Source organism: Monodelphis domestica, chromosome 2, assembly GCF_027887165.1.
Source record: "Monodelphis domestica isolate mMonDom1 chromosome 2, mMonDom1.pri, whole genome shotgun sequence".
Taxonomy (NCBI): Eukaryota; Metazoa; Chordata; class Mammalia; order Didelphimorphia; family Didelphidae; genus Monodelphis; species Monodelphis domestica.
Genome location: NC_077228.1, coordinates 428,099,404 through 428,115,183, shown reverse-complemented (window position 1 = coordinate 428,115,183; position 15,780 = coordinate 428,099,404). Strand labels below are relative to the sequence as shown.

Below are 15,780 nucleotides of genomic sequence, written 5' to 3'. Positions count from 1 at the left end.
GACACACACACACACACACACACACACACACACACACACACACACACAAGTACCAGTGATAAAGAGAGATTATGGATCCAGGAGATGACCAGGTCACAAAACTTCTTTAATCTTTGCCAAAATATTTGTTAGGAAGAACAAGGCTATACAACTTCCCATTCCATCATCTTTCCTTAGTCTCTGCTTGAATTTTTTTGCATTTACCAATTCTTATGGCCCAGTAATACTTCATTATATTTGAATATTTAAACTCTATAACATCAACAAATAAAGCCTAAAACAAGATCATAACCATACACTCACACACAAAAAACTTGGCCAGGATATCAATAAGAAGACCTGAAAGAAATGAATTTAGAATTCATTCTAAATTCAAGAATTTAAAGGCAATATGGTAAATAAAATGAGATGTCTGGAGAAAAGATTTAGAAAGAGAAGAAACAGTTTACTCTAAGAGGAATAGAACCTTACTCAAGCAAAACTTCCCTAAATATTAGAATGGAACAGAAAGAAATCATTGACTCCCATGAAGTAACAATCAATAGCAAAACAAAATCAAGAGACTGAAAAATAAAATAAAATGTAATGTTCAAGTGCAACTACTAAAGACCCATAATCAGGATCAGATAAAACCTGCCAATTACCCCTACTAATGAGAAGAAAGTTTATAATATGATGCTCCAAAAGATAAATAAAAATGCTTACATCTAAGAATCACTTCGTTTAAACTGAATATAATGCTATGGGCTTTGGGGATAGAAAGGGGAGATAGTAGATTAGAGAAATTGAAGACTTCAAAACATTTTTGTTTAAAAAATCTTATAATTTAGTAGAAACTTTGAAGTGCAAACACAAGAGTCAAAAGAAATATAGAAAGGCAAATACATTCATGAGTAACTAGATAGGACTATATACAGATAAAGCTTTAATATTCTGAGAGGAGAAGAAACAAGTGTCCCTCCAGAATCCTAAAATTATCAAGGGTTATAGAGGAGTGGTTTTTATTATGGTTATAAACAGAGTTCCTTGGAATGATTTGTTACATTTTTGATCATCTTAAGAGAAGAAGAGAAAGTAAATATACTAGAGAACAAAGGAGAGGAAAAGATGGAACTTACTATTTCATACAATTGGCAATCATAAGAACATGGAACAAGTTTCGGAGGAGCTGGTATCACTTGAACTTTACTTTCATTAGAATAAAAGCAACAGAACATATAAACCAATATAAAACACATACCCAAACAAAATTTGGTGTAGAAATATATTCAAATCAACAGGAAAACTGGAGGGAATGGGTATAGGGGGTTAAAAATCACAAGAGAAGAAGAATGGAAGAAATATAGGATTAAAAATCATAATTATGATTTGGATGAACTTATGAATAACATGTAATCATATAGCAGAATGGATTAGGAAGTAAAATGTTACCGTATGTTGTTTATAAGAAACACACTTGACACAGAGTCATACAAATTAAAAATAAGTGGGTAGAGCAAAATTTATTATGCTTCAGATCAACTCAAAAAAGTAGTGTTAGCAATCATGATCTCATATAAAGCAATAGTAAAAATTGGCTTGATTAAAAGAGATAAAGGGGAAAATTACATTATGCTTAAAGGGACCATAGAAAATTAGTTATTAATATTTAATCTATCTACCAAATGGAATAGCATTTGAGTACATGAAGGAAAAACTAAAGCAATATTCAGGAAGAAATTGATAGTAAAGCTATAAGAGTAGGAGACCCCAATATACCATTTTTAGGCCTAGACAATTCTAACAAAAAGGTAATAAGAAAGTAAGAACCTGAATGGAATTTTAAAATGTTAAAAGTAAACTTTATCATGTATTATGGTACAAAATCCTCATGAACAAGGGCAGAAAAACATAAATATTAAACTTTCTTAAATGACCAATAAAAATTGTAATCAATCATGAACCTTTGAAGAAAGAATTAAAATTGAGGAATAAATGACATAATCCTAAATAATTTGAGTATTAAAGAATAAATTGTAGAAATAATAAACAATTTGACTAAATATAATTATAATGAAATAACATACTGAAATTTGGAGGATGAAATCAAACCAAGAATTGGGAAAAAATTCAGAGCTTTAAATACTTTTATGAATGAATGAATTAAAAAACAGAAAAAAAAATGAATTGGGAATATAAATAAGGAAATTGGAAAATATTTTTAAAACTATAAATAACTAAATAGAAAATAGAAAATTTGAAAATAAAAATTAATAAATTTAAAAGAAAAAATCACTGAATTAATAAATGAAACAAATATTTATTTTAAAAAGAGATGAACTCATTAGCACAGCCCTGACTTAAGAAAAATGGAAAATAAAATTTCCAATATCAAAAATAAAAAAAGAATTCGTGATCAGTGAACAAAAAAATGGACAAAACTAGTTTGCTCAAATGTTTTCTGAGACATTAATTCACTGTTGATAGAACTATGAACTGATATAGCCATTCTGGAGAACAATTTGGAATCATGGCCAAAGGGCCATCAAACTGTACATACCTTTGATCCAGAAATACCTCTACTATATCCACAGAGATAGGGGGAAGGGACCCACCTGTACAAAAATATTTATAGCAGCTTTTTCTGTGAAGGCAAAGAATTGGAAACTGAAGGATTGTTCATCAATTGAGAAATGGCTGAACAAGCTGTGGCATATGATTGTAATAGAATATTATTGTGCCATAAGAAATGATAAATTAGATGGTCATTACAAAACCTGAAAAAACTTATATGAAGTGATACAAAGTAAAGTGAACAAAACCAAGATAAAATTGTATATAGTAACAGCAATAATGTATGGTGATTGTGAATAAATTAACTATTATCAGTAATGCAAGGATCCAGGAGAACCCCAAGGGACTCATGATCAAAAAGGCTAACCACCATCATAAACAGAAATGTATCTGAATGCAGATCAAAGCATTTAATTTTAATATTCCATAAAGTGCTTACAAAATAGGAAAATAATGGGTCCTTAGAAACCTCTTCTATGATATGAATATTGACTTGATATCTAAACCAGTGGGACTAAAAACAGAGAATAAAAAGTATAGAGCAGTCTCCACAATGAATATCTATGTAAAAATTTAAAATAAGATATTAACAGGCTACAGAAACACATAGGTGTACACACACACACACACACACACACACACACATATATGTATATATATAGTATAATCAGGTTATTTTTATACCTAGAATGCAAGATTGGTTGAGTATTAATATTAATTTGTGCTAATACTGAGTAGTAATATGAATTAGTACTACAAAGTTAATAGATTCAATTTATAATTCAAACTAAAAAAAATCACAGTTATATTAATAGTTGCCAGGGAAGCTTTTGATAAACTACATGCTTTTTTACTAAAAAATAAAAATATTAAAAATAATAATAATAATATTTTCCTTAATAAGGCAAATAATATCTATATAAGACTTAGAGCTAACATCATAAAATTCCATTTTGTGTGCTTTTTGTGCTTTTTCAAAAAGATCAGGAGTAAAGTAATGATATCCATAATCACCATTGTTACTTAAAATAGTACCTATAGAAATAGAAAAAGAAATAGACAGGATAAGAATAAGCAAAAATGATTTTAAAATAGCACTTTCGGGGGCAGCTGAGTAGCTCAGTGGATTGAGAGCCAGGCCTATAGATGGGAGGTCCTAGGTTCAAATTTGGCCTCAGACAGCTGTGTGACCCTGGACAAGTCACTTGACCCCTATTGCCTAGCCCTTACCACCCTTCTGCCTTGGAACCAATACACAGCATTGATTCCAAGACAGAAGGTAAGGGTTTAACATTGCACTAAATTTGATGATAATATGGTTAATATGATCTCCCAGGACTGGGAGATCACCAGCATACTTGAAGAGGCATATAATAACTTGGGACAGAAGCAAAAACAGTCAAGACTCCAGAGAGTATCAGAACATGGCCAGGTCATTAGTAGCCCCCTGTATTTCCAGACTGTGTGAAATGGAGAGAAACAGTCTAAATAAACTGACAGATAGATCAACATGTAAATAAATAAATTAAAAATTAAAAAAATTGATTAATAAATATATAAATGTGGAGAACAAGAAAATAACAAGTCAGATTTATTACATACTTGTAAGGTAAGGAGAAGCAAAGAATGTAGTGCAGATTTATGGCTTTATATACATTTCCCCTTTTATGTTCTGTTTATGTACGGAAATTCTTGATTAATCAATAAACATTTATTATGTACCTACTATGTGCTAGACATTATACTAAATGCTGGGGATACAAAGAGACAAAAGAGAATTCCTGCCTTCAAGGAAGTCACAATTTAGAGGGGGTAGACAGCATCCAAATAAATACATACAAAACAAGCTCCATACAAAGATAATAGGAAAGAAGAAAAAGTCAGAAGGAATTAGAATCAAGAGGGGTTGGGAAAGGTTTCCTGTTAAAGATAGAACTTAAGTTGGAACTGAAAGGGGAAGTCTGTAGGTTGCATTGAGGAAGGAGACTATTCAGGCATTGGAGATGACCAGAGAAAGTAGCCGGAGTATAGAAATAGAGTATCTTGTTTGTGAAACAAAGAAGGCAGCATCATGGGAATGAAGACTACACAGCCTGAAGTAAGGCAAGAGAAGGCTAGAAAGATAGTAGGGACAAGGTTATGAAGGACTTTGAATGCCCCCTACAGGTTTTATATTTGATCCTGGGGACAATAGGTATTTGCTGGAGTTTACTGGGTATAGGCATGGCATGATGGGACCTGTGCTTTAAGATAATCTCTTTAGTGACAAAATGGAAGATGAATTAGAATGGTGGGGGAGACTTGAGGCAGACAGGCTTTTGTAGTAATCCAGGTGTGAGGTGATGAGAGCTTGTACCAGAAAGGAGGGAGTGTCAAAGGAAAGAAGTCGGAGTAGCCAAGAAATTTTGCAAATATGAAATTAACAAAGGCAAGAGATTGGATGTGGGGGACCAAAGTGGTGGAATTAAGAATGAAACCCAGATTAGAACCTTTAGTACTAGGAAGATACTGTTGCCCTCTAGGGGTAGTGTTCAAGGAAAAATAATAAATTCAGTTTGGGACGTGTTTGAGTTTAAGATGTCTAGTGGACATCCACTTTGAAAGATCTGAAATATATCTGGAGATGAGAGATTGGAGATCAGCAAAAAGAGGGCAGGGCAGAATAGGTAGTTTGAGCATCATCAACATAGAGATAGTGATTAAATCCATAGGAGCTCATCTTACAAAGTCATGAGTTCAGAATTATAAATATAAAAAAAGAATTTAGAGAAGCATAGAAATATTTGAAAAGATGAAGACTGAATTAGGCAAAATCTGGAAACCACACACATGCACCCAAAGATTACAACAATGCAAATGGAAAGAATAAGAAAACAATATGGAACACTGTTGTAATTATAATGAACAAGATTGGTCTCAAAGAAGAGTGAAGAAAATCCATGCCCTTGTTTTCTTTAGAGTTGAGGCTATAGATATGGGATAATGCAGATATTCTCACATATACTGAGATATTAGTTGATTTGCTTTGAGTGCTCCCCACTTCTTTTTATTCTTTGTTACAAAGTCTAACTCCCTAGATAAGAAGGATGTTAGAAGGAATGTAAAAATAAAAAGACCAAGAGATTAAGATTTAAGAAGCAAAAAAAAAAATGTAAGTATGTCAATATCTGTGGATGAGTTAACACCAATTTAATTTTTCCTAGAAATAAGCAATAGCCACAGCTATATGTCTTTAATTCATGAAACTGAATTAAAAATATTACAGTGTCACCATTAAATCCCCTACCACCTTTCCTTTTTAATCTGGCCCTATGAATTTTTTTTGGTTTTGGTAATTTCTTTTCTTTGACACAGATCCCTAAATCCTCTTACAAAATTGCCTGGGGCAGGGAGAGTTTAAATGATTTGCTGGATTGACACAGCTCATTGTATTTAAAGCAGAACTTGAACCCTGGAGTCTTTCTGACTCTATCCAATGTCACACTGACTTCTTTAAAACTCTTGTTTTTTCCACTTTCATTGTCAATAATTCTAGATATGTGAAAGTATGGAGGAATGGTAATTAAGGCAGCATCCATATGTACAAATTAGGAATATAAAGTAGCAAATAGCTTTGCCACTTGAAATTCTTGTTTTTAACTTAATATTTTGATGAGTTAGGAAGATGTATCTGACATTAGCACGTGGTTATAAAATCTTGCTGTATTTTTTCTATTTTTATTTTGGAAGCCAGTATAGGTACAGACAAAAGATAAGAGATGAATATTAGGTAGAAGGAACTTGGGGAGCAGAATGAGCAACAAGGAGCAAATACAGAGGTTAAGCCTTTACTTTAAAGGAAACACTTTAACTCAAAGTGAGATGTATATGCAGCACAACTTTTTTAAAATGTTTTTTTTTTATTTTTCCCCAATTACATGTAAAAACAACTTTTTAACATTCATTAAAAACATTTTTTGCACAACTTCCAAGATAATAAATGAGATAGAAACAGTCCTTAACTACAAAGGCCCTAACCACAAAAAAACCCCACAATTTTATGTTTGAAAAGAACCTGCAAAATGCCTTTGTTAATTCCAAATTTTAAGTTGCAACAGATTATAAACCAAAGTCTCTTGAAGAATTGTTCTAAAATGAGCAGCCAGAGTTGTTTCTGATATTCTTTAATAATAGCAGATGTTCGATATCAATATATTATATTGCACTTTACAAGCATTATTTAATGAACTCAAAATAGAGTCAAAGTAAGTCATTTCCAAAAGTAGCTGAACATAGATAATAGCCACAGATATATTTTATTTCATTAAAAACTTAATTAAATAGATTTAATAAGTTATCAGTGAGAACTGGAGGAATTCTATGTGAACTGGAAAGACATTCAGGAATTGATGTGGAACAAAAGGAGCAGAGCTAGAAGAACATTGTACACAGAGACTGATACATTGTAGTCACGTGGTTCAATGGGTTTATGACGGGATGTTAACTTTAAATGATCTCTCTATTGCAAATATTAATAATATGGAAATAGGTTTTGAATAATGATGCATGTAAAACCCAGTGGAATTGCTCCTCAGCTCCTGAAGGGGGTAGGAAGAGGGGAGAGAAAGAACCTGAATCATGTAACCATGGAAAAATATTCTAAATAAATTAATTAATTAAAAAAAATGTTATCAATGGAAGTTCTACTGAAGAAGGTCAGGCAGGATGGGGAGGTAAGGGGCCAATGGCAACAGTATTCGATAGAATAGGAAAGAAAAAAAATTCAAATAGTATTCCAAGCAGGCAGTAACTACACAGAATGGCTTTAAAAAAAGAGGGACACAATCAAAATTCTGACAATTATTCAAGCAAAGAACAAATTACAATCAGTGCAATTCATGTCAGATTTCTCTTTTCTGTGGTTCTTATACACACTCCCACAGAGCTGCTCCTAATGCAAAAGTCTACAGAATGCAATTGCAGCCTTGGAACAGTTTCCAGAAAGCTACAGAAAAAAAAAAAAACCCAAAAAACAAAAAACTACATGACAGGAGGAAGGATGTGCAGAAAAGGGAAATACCTGGGTCATCGCATGGATAAAGGGATTCAAATGTCCTCTTTTGATTTTTTCCTAGAATTGGTCACCAAAGGATCATGGGTGAAAAATAAGGGTCTGATTTTCAGGAATCTTCTTTAGGAGGATTCAGGCTGCTTGACCTTGGAAAAAAATAATTGAAAATCTGGGACCCATCTGCAAAATATTATAGTAAATTTTAATGCACTTATATGTGTGCCATGAGGCCTGAATCACGCTTTTAACCTGGGCCAGGCAGACGGTGGGTACAGTCATTAACCAGAGGACACGCTATATATTCAAGGAGTGTGTAAGGGGCTCTCTCCAGCTGGGCATTAATATATTTCAGTCACATTTGTATGGAGGGGCAACTACATAATCAAGCAATGTTGTTTCCAAACGTGAAGGACAAGGATATAATATTTTCCTGTCCTTGGAGTCTGTCACACATCAGGTGCTAGGAAAGTTAATGCCATTATCTCTTGTGCGTGGCAGAGAGCCTGGTACAGTAAAATACCTCCCTCCCTGAGGAAGCCTTGGAGTAAGTTTATAGTCTCAGTAGATCACTCCTACTTGAGTCAAATAATTAGCATTAATATCTGTCCTTAATGACTATTGTCAGTTTTCAGCTGAAACTGTTCTCTGACACAGTAGAGGTCAAAGATCCTTATTTCTTCATTATCCTATGACTAAGAGCAATGGTGATGCCAGTAAGTCTGTGACCATATCAGCTCTATCTGGAAAGATCAGAACACAGAGCAAAGTTTGGCAGGCATTTGGCTGTAATAGTGTCCAGGAAATAAAAAGCAAATATTTAATAAACGAAAGAGAGGGAATGTGGCAGAGTAGCAAAAGGAATGGGCCTTGGAGTCCAGAAGACCTAGGTTGGAGTCTTGCCTCTGTGTTACTCCTAGAATCTCACTTCACCTCTTAAGTGCTCCAGGCACTACCTTACATGATAATAAGAAGAGTTGCAGAGTTGCATCAGTAACAGGGAGAGTGTTTCCACACTGAGATAGCTTTACACTCATTAAACCACAGATACAGATAGTCCCTTCCAAAGAGAAAGAAATGAAGAATTTTCAAAACAAGGTTTTCTGAGAATGCCATCCACGTCCAGAGAAAGAACTGTGGGAGTAGAAACACAGAAGAAAAACATATGATTGATCACATGGTTCAATGGGGACATGATTGGGGATGTAGATTCTAAACGGTCACTCTACTGTAAATAGTAATAAGATAGAAATAGGTTTTGAACAATAATTACATGTAAAACCAAGTGGAATTGATCATTGGCTTCTGGAGGTGGGATAGGAAGGGAAGGGAAAGAATATGAATCATGTAACCATGGAAAAATATTCTAAATTAATTCATTAAATAAAATAATTATGAAAAAAATGTTTTTCTGCAAGCATCTCTTTCAGAAGAAGGATTGAGAGAAAGCAAAAGACAGAGATCTATATCATCTGGTACTTTCTATGTGTACATACATACACACAAGCATGAGCACACATGTGTGTGTTTGTGTATGTGTGTGTGTGTGTGTGGCAGCTAGGTGGCACCATAGATAATGTGCAGTTCTGGAATCAGAAAAAATTTAATTCAAATATGACTTTGGACACTTTAGTAAGTGTGTGTTTAGTAAGCTAGTGCTAGGTGACCCTGGGCAAGTCACAACCTCAGTTTCCTCAGTTTGTCTCAGTTTCCTCATCTGTAAAATGAGCTGGAAATGGAAATGGCAAAGCACTCCAGTAACTTTACCAAGAAAACCCCAAATGGAATCATGTAACCATGGAAAATATTCTAAATTAATAAATAATATTTTTAAAAAAGAAAACCCTAAATGGAGTCACAGAGAGTCTGACAATGACTAAAACAGCAGAACAGAATAAATGTGTGTACATATATATGTATGTATACATATATATGTATATACATTTATTTTAATATTTTAAATATACTTATTTTAAATATACTTATATTTTAAATTATATATGTATACATACACACCCATACATACATATGCACCAGAGGTACTATGCTAAGTTCTGGGAAAACAAGCAAAAAGAAAAAACAACTGCTGCTCTCAAAAAGATTAAATTCTACTCATGGAAAATAAGATTTAAAAGAGAGCTGTAAAGCTGAGGGGTGGAAGAGGTGCCCGTGGAGGTACCATAGGGGAAAGGTGTATATTGGCTTATCTTCCAGAGTGAAAGTTGAAGTTGTTATGGGAACACACAAAGACTAACAACTAGGTTTCCTAAAGCTGTTTGCTTTCATTATTTTTATTGGAGAGGTAAAGAGAAGGGTTCTCCACCCCCCCCATCCCATTTGTGATTCAGCAGATCTTTTTAATTTTCTTTGAAACCAAAAGCAACCTGGTTTTCTTGTTGTTTGCCAACATGTGGGCTTTTCCCACTTTCTAATTATGACATTCCGTCATTACAGAGGCTGACTCTGTATTAGTTCTTTGAGTGAAAAGCAATGTTTTATACTGACATTTTAATCAGTGGGACTTACTGTCATAAAACCTCTCTGAGACAGTAATGATTTGCAAAACCCAATATTACATCGTTTGTGGAGTCTGACATCTGTGTATAATTGACCAATTTATTAGATGGCTGTGGATCATTGATTTTCTGCACAGGAAAAAAAATTAGATTGAAGGTCTTATCTTTTATTTTCTTCCAATTGATCATGCTGGCTCTCATAAATGTTCCCTTTGTGCTTGTGTTCTTGCTTTCGCACAAGAGAAACTTTATTACATAGGGAACAGTGTCATAGACCTTGGAATTGGAGTCATAATTATTTTATTTTTCAGGCAGGGGCTCAGTCCTGTTTTCAAAGCATTTGCAAAAAGCCATTTTATCCAGTGGAATTTTCCTTACAAAAGATCACTTCTTTTCTGGGTATATGTCTCATCAGTTTGGCATCAGCCCTATAAAGAGAAATATTCTGAAAGCCACTTTGCTTTTTATCTACAATGATGCCAAACAAATGGATGGACATTTATTGACAATCTATCTTCAGACCACTTCCAAGACAAGGATTACTTCCAATTTTCCTCCCTGTGCTATTGCTGATAATCAGACATTTTTGGCTCAAATAGTTGCTTAACTGAGAAAGACTACACTGTTAGGGCTGAAGTCAGCTGTGACTAGAACAGAATACTTGCCTCACAGCTGAAATCCTACAATGTACCAAACATAGTATGCTCATTGCTCAACATAAAGAGAATCTTTGCTCTTTTTTGGATAGATGGGGCCATACAGATGTGCTGAGAGGGGAAAGAAATGAATGAACACAAAATATAAAATAAGGGACCAGAGAAAGTTACAGGCACAAGAGGGCAGTCTAAGCTGATGCCAATGAGATGGTAAGGGGGAGAAATCAAACAATAAATACATGTCTATACTAGGAAAAGCCACACTTTGTGAAAGCAAGAAAGCAGCAACACAAGGACTAAGACGGGTAGGAAGGCGGTATATGCAATGGAAAGAATGATAAACTTGGAATTAGAAGCAGCAATAGTTTGATTTGAGACTCTAAAAATCATCAAATTGCTTCTCTGATTGTTAGTTTTCATCTATAAAAGGGGTTAGTAACATTTGGACTCCCTACCTCATTAGGCTGAGGTAAAGAAAATTCTTAGTTAACTTAAAAGGTTTCATAATCTGGTGACCAGATAGGTGGCTCAGTGGATAGATAGTGGTCAGGCTTAGGGACAGGAAGATCTGGATTCAAAATTGACCTTAGATCCTAGCTGTGTGACCGTGAGCAAGTCACTTAACCCCATTGCCTAGCCCATACTGTTCATCTGTCTTGGAACTGATATTTAGTATCAATTCTAAGAAAATAAGAATTTATAAAAAATGTATAATCTGTTGTTGGTGGTGTTTCTTTAAGGCCACATAACCAATTATCCCACATTTTAAAAAATCATCTAAAGAAAGCAAAACAGTTCTAAAAAGTAGGCTCTACTAAGCTGAGATGGATCACAAGGCTCTAAAAGAAGGCACTATCTATGAGATTATTCATTTAATTTATAGGCAGATATATGATCATTATATCTAAATATGAATCAGGGGCAATAACTATGATGAATTTCCATTTTTGCAACATAATTTATCTATAAGGTATGCATCACTACATATACTATTCTTTCTGAATATGCAGCACAATAGAAAGTTGGCCAAATCCTTAATCATCTATTGAAATAATGGTGGTGTAGTGGGTAGAGTGCTGGCTCTGAAGTCAAAAGGGCCTGAGTTCAAATCTGATCTTAGATGCTTACTAGCTGTGTGACCTTGGGCAAGTCACTTAAAACTGTTTGCCTGAGTTTCCTCATCTATAAAAAGAGCTGGAGAAGGAAATGGCAAACCAGTATCCAGCATCTTTGTGAAGGAAATCCCAAATGGATTTATGAGTCAGATGCCTAACTCAACAAAATAATAACAAAATATTTAAAGTTACCTTTATGGTCCCCTTTGAAATGGATTCATGCTGATTTAGGATAGTTTTTTAAATAAATGAAGGAAAGGAAATACTCTTCCTTTTAGGAAGAGACTATCTTGCATATAGTCTGTATTTATTTCTGTAGTAGGTCAGAATTTTGATAACATCTACAAAATTAAGGGGTAAGTAATGTAATTGCTGGTTTTGATTTGTTAAAATGCAAAGAGATGTCCTGTTGTCATTTGGTCTTTGTTTTCAAAGAGAGTCAGTGACATCATGGAGTGAAGTCTTGACTTTTATAAAATATGATTTGAGTGAGGCAGAGTTGTACAAAGTCATCAGCCTCACACTCTCTTCCAGAATCATCAAAGTCCAGGGGCAAGAGAGTCAGGATGACTGGTGAGAGCCTGGGATTCAGTGATTTGGGCTGCATCTTTGATGTCTGACCTGGCTCCAAGAACTTCACAGCTTTGCTTCAGCTGCAGCTGCCTTCCTGGCTATTGAAATAAATTATTCTCATCTGCCCATTCCATGGTTGGGGCAAACAACCCACCCCACAAACTCAGTGGGTTTGTGGCTCATTGGTTATTCTCAACCTGGTAGCCCAGGTAAACCATTGCCAAGATGGTTTATCATGGTGTGGCTTCTGCTCATACTACAGTCTCTTGGAGCCAAAGGTGAGAGTTGAGTGTCAGGAGGACACCAAAGGTAGAAGAACAGCCCTGAAAAGGGCTCACATCAGCAGTGGTAGTTCTCCTTGAACCCTCCATACATTCCCTATGCCCTATTACACCCTCACTAAACATAACACCCCACTCTGAACTACTCCCCCAATTTGCACTCACAGGTTTATAGGTTGGGTCCTTGAAAGATACCTTCAACCTTGGGTCCTGGACATAAACTGGTCTGGCTATTCTTCTAATCTTATACCTCCTAGGTCCTCATCAGTGTGCTTCTACTATAAACCACTTTAGTAAACTGGGTTTTAATAAGGGTATATATGAAGCTGGTTTTGTAAGGGTAGTGAGTACAAAACAACACTCCTATAACCTCAGTGAACTTTCCCCCAAAAGACAAAGCACCCATGGGAAGAGTGAGCTCAGACTTAGAGTACAACAGCAGTGAGGCACACATGTGAGATAAACATCTGGCAAAGGGTTACTCACAATTGCTGGTATTGAAAATGCTTTCATTTCATGGAGAGTTCTAACGTGGCTTTCCCTGGGTGTAACTCTGCTGGGGTGGCCATCCTGGGATGTCTCTGAGTTCAGAGAGCTGCCAAAGACTGCATCTTTCTTGAATCCATACCTGTCACTTTTCTCTGTCAAGGTCATGTTCTCTAGTGCTCCCTTCCCTTAAGGGACTATCCCTCTCTGTCCCATGCTGGATATAGTTCCTTCTTTGTTTTAGTAGCTCTGATGATATAAATTGGAAAGGAAGGAAAATGAGGAGAGGAAATTTCCTCCCTTGTCTTGCAGTCTTCTAGTACAAGTGATGGTATTTATCTGTACAATATACTCTCAGGTCCAGAATCTAAATTTCCAAATTGTTGTACACACACACACACACACACACACACACACACACACACACACACACACACTCAAGGTGCTCAGTGGATTGAGAGACAAGAGGTCCTAGGTTCAAATTTGGCCTCATACACACTTCCCAGCTGTGTGATCTTGGGCAAAACATTTAAACATCATTGCCTAGCCCTTATGACTCTTCTGCCTTGCAACCAATACACAATATTGATCCTAAGATGGAACATATATATAAATCCAAAGGACACAACTAATTCTCTCAGCCAGTCACAAGATGCTTTCCATGTTGTGTATTTTTCTTTCGACCAATGATCCAATGGCGAAGACCATATACTTTTCTAGAATTTATTAAGGACTTATTCAGGCAAGAATTATAGAGATATAGGAAAACTATTTAATACTACTTTACTTTAGGATTACATTTTGAGTCCATAAATTATATTAATTGAGGTGGGAGATGGAACTCCTTCTCTTACATAAGAGTGAAGGCATTCTCCCTGATGCAATTGAAAAGACAACTTGTCTTTGGTTAACAGAAGATTTACTATAGGGGGCAGCTGGGTAGCTCAGTGGATTGAGAGTCAGGCCTAGAGACTGGAGGTGCTAGACCTTCACACTCTTCTGCCTTAGAACCAACACATAGTATTGATTCTAAGTGAAAGGTAAGTGTTAAAAAAAGATTTACCATATCCCTGGTGTCTTCTAGAAAGCTAAGCTTGCCAGCTCTGCAGCCATTCAGGTAAAGAGGCACCTTTGTGGAGTGTGACTATTACAACTCTATTAGAGGACAGCCAGAGGATGAAGAAAATTCCTTTCTTCCTACCTACCCCACTGGTGCTATTTACCATTACATCTCACAGTTGAGCTTGTTGTTCAGTCATTTCCATCATATTTGATACGTTTGACCCTGTCTGGGCTTTTCTTGGTAAAGATACTAGAATGGTTGGCCATTCCCTTCTCCAGCTCATTTGAAAGATGAGAAAACTGAGGCAAATAGGGTTAAGTGATTTAAATTGAGCCACATAGCTAGTAAGTGTCTGAGGGGCTGGGTTTGAACTCAAGTCTTTCTTACTCCATTTCTGACACTCTGCCCACTGTACCACCTAGGCACCCCAAGCAATTCAGCTACATATCCATTTTAAAAATGCTCATTTTTTGGTCATCAAAAAGTGAGAAAGTGGAATAAAAGTATTTTCAGGCACAAAATATATCCTGGTTTTTTGTTGACAGCCAACCTTGTGGATAAACCAAAAGAAGACATATGGCATTTAGCTAATTGATTGCCCACAAATAAAATATTTTCTTTTTTAAAAGTTTTTTTGTGCCGTTTTCCCCTACCATAGCAATTTCCTGGCATAATCCCCGAACTTGAATACAGCGGATACAGTTTTCAAGCAGACTCACAGAATCAACAAATTTTCTGGCAGGAAGGGAATTTAAAGATTATCTACCCCAGTCTCCAACTTGACTATAAAATCTGATGAATACATATTTTAAAAAAAAGATTTAGAAGTAGTAATACAAATACTCTGAAATACACTGAAATTTTGTTTAACAGGTCAGTGGTACTAGCCTTTTTCTTTTAAAGCTGAAGTAGCCACAAAGATAGGGTGAGCTATCTGATCTACACTAGGAAGCTTTAAGCAAAAGCTTTGAGACTTCTCTCTTATCCCCCAGATAGTCCAACCTCTTTACATTATAAATGAGACAAGTGAAGCCCAGAAAGGTTCAGAGACTTGCCCACTACCTTAATCTATTCCAGCTATTGGTGTCTGAATCTGAAGCCTATTGAAAAAATATCCTTCTCTGAGCTTGGCTCTAGAAATTCACAGCTGAATTACAGCAGGGAATATTCCACATTTGTCTTTCACAGACCAGTTACTGGATAGATTTTTGCAGTTGCCAGAAGTAAAAAAAAATGGAAACTATAAATTTTGAACCCTTATGGAATCACCAAACCAGAAAACAAGGAAGAAGGGACAATTGGTAAGGTTAAACAAGACATGAAAAATAAGAAGAGTTGGGAGAGCTTTAAAGTTCAAGAGGAGATCTGGTAGAAGTACACACTTGCAGTCAAAAAAATTATTGAGTGTAGAAGTGGGGTCAATGGGAGTGAGAAAGAGAAAGATTCCAAGGACTCAAGAATAAAGTAGGACATATTTCAGAAGAAACAGA

The 15,780-nt window shown here is 35.4% G+C and overlaps 1 long non-coding RNA gene across 1 annotated transcript in view; it reads left to right on the top strand.

The window, feature by feature from the left end:
- Window positions 1-12,609, top strand: part of LOC103105907 (uncharacterized) — a 31,478-nt gene extending 18,869 nt beyond the window's left edge. The window contains exon 2 of the long non-coding RNA XR_008916708.1: window positions 12,422-12,609. This is a non-coding gene — a long non-coding RNA (uncharacterized LOC103105907). The remainder of the gene's footprint in view (window positions 1-12,421) is intronic.
- The last annotated feature ends 3,171 nt before the right edge of the window (window positions 12,610-15,780 follow it).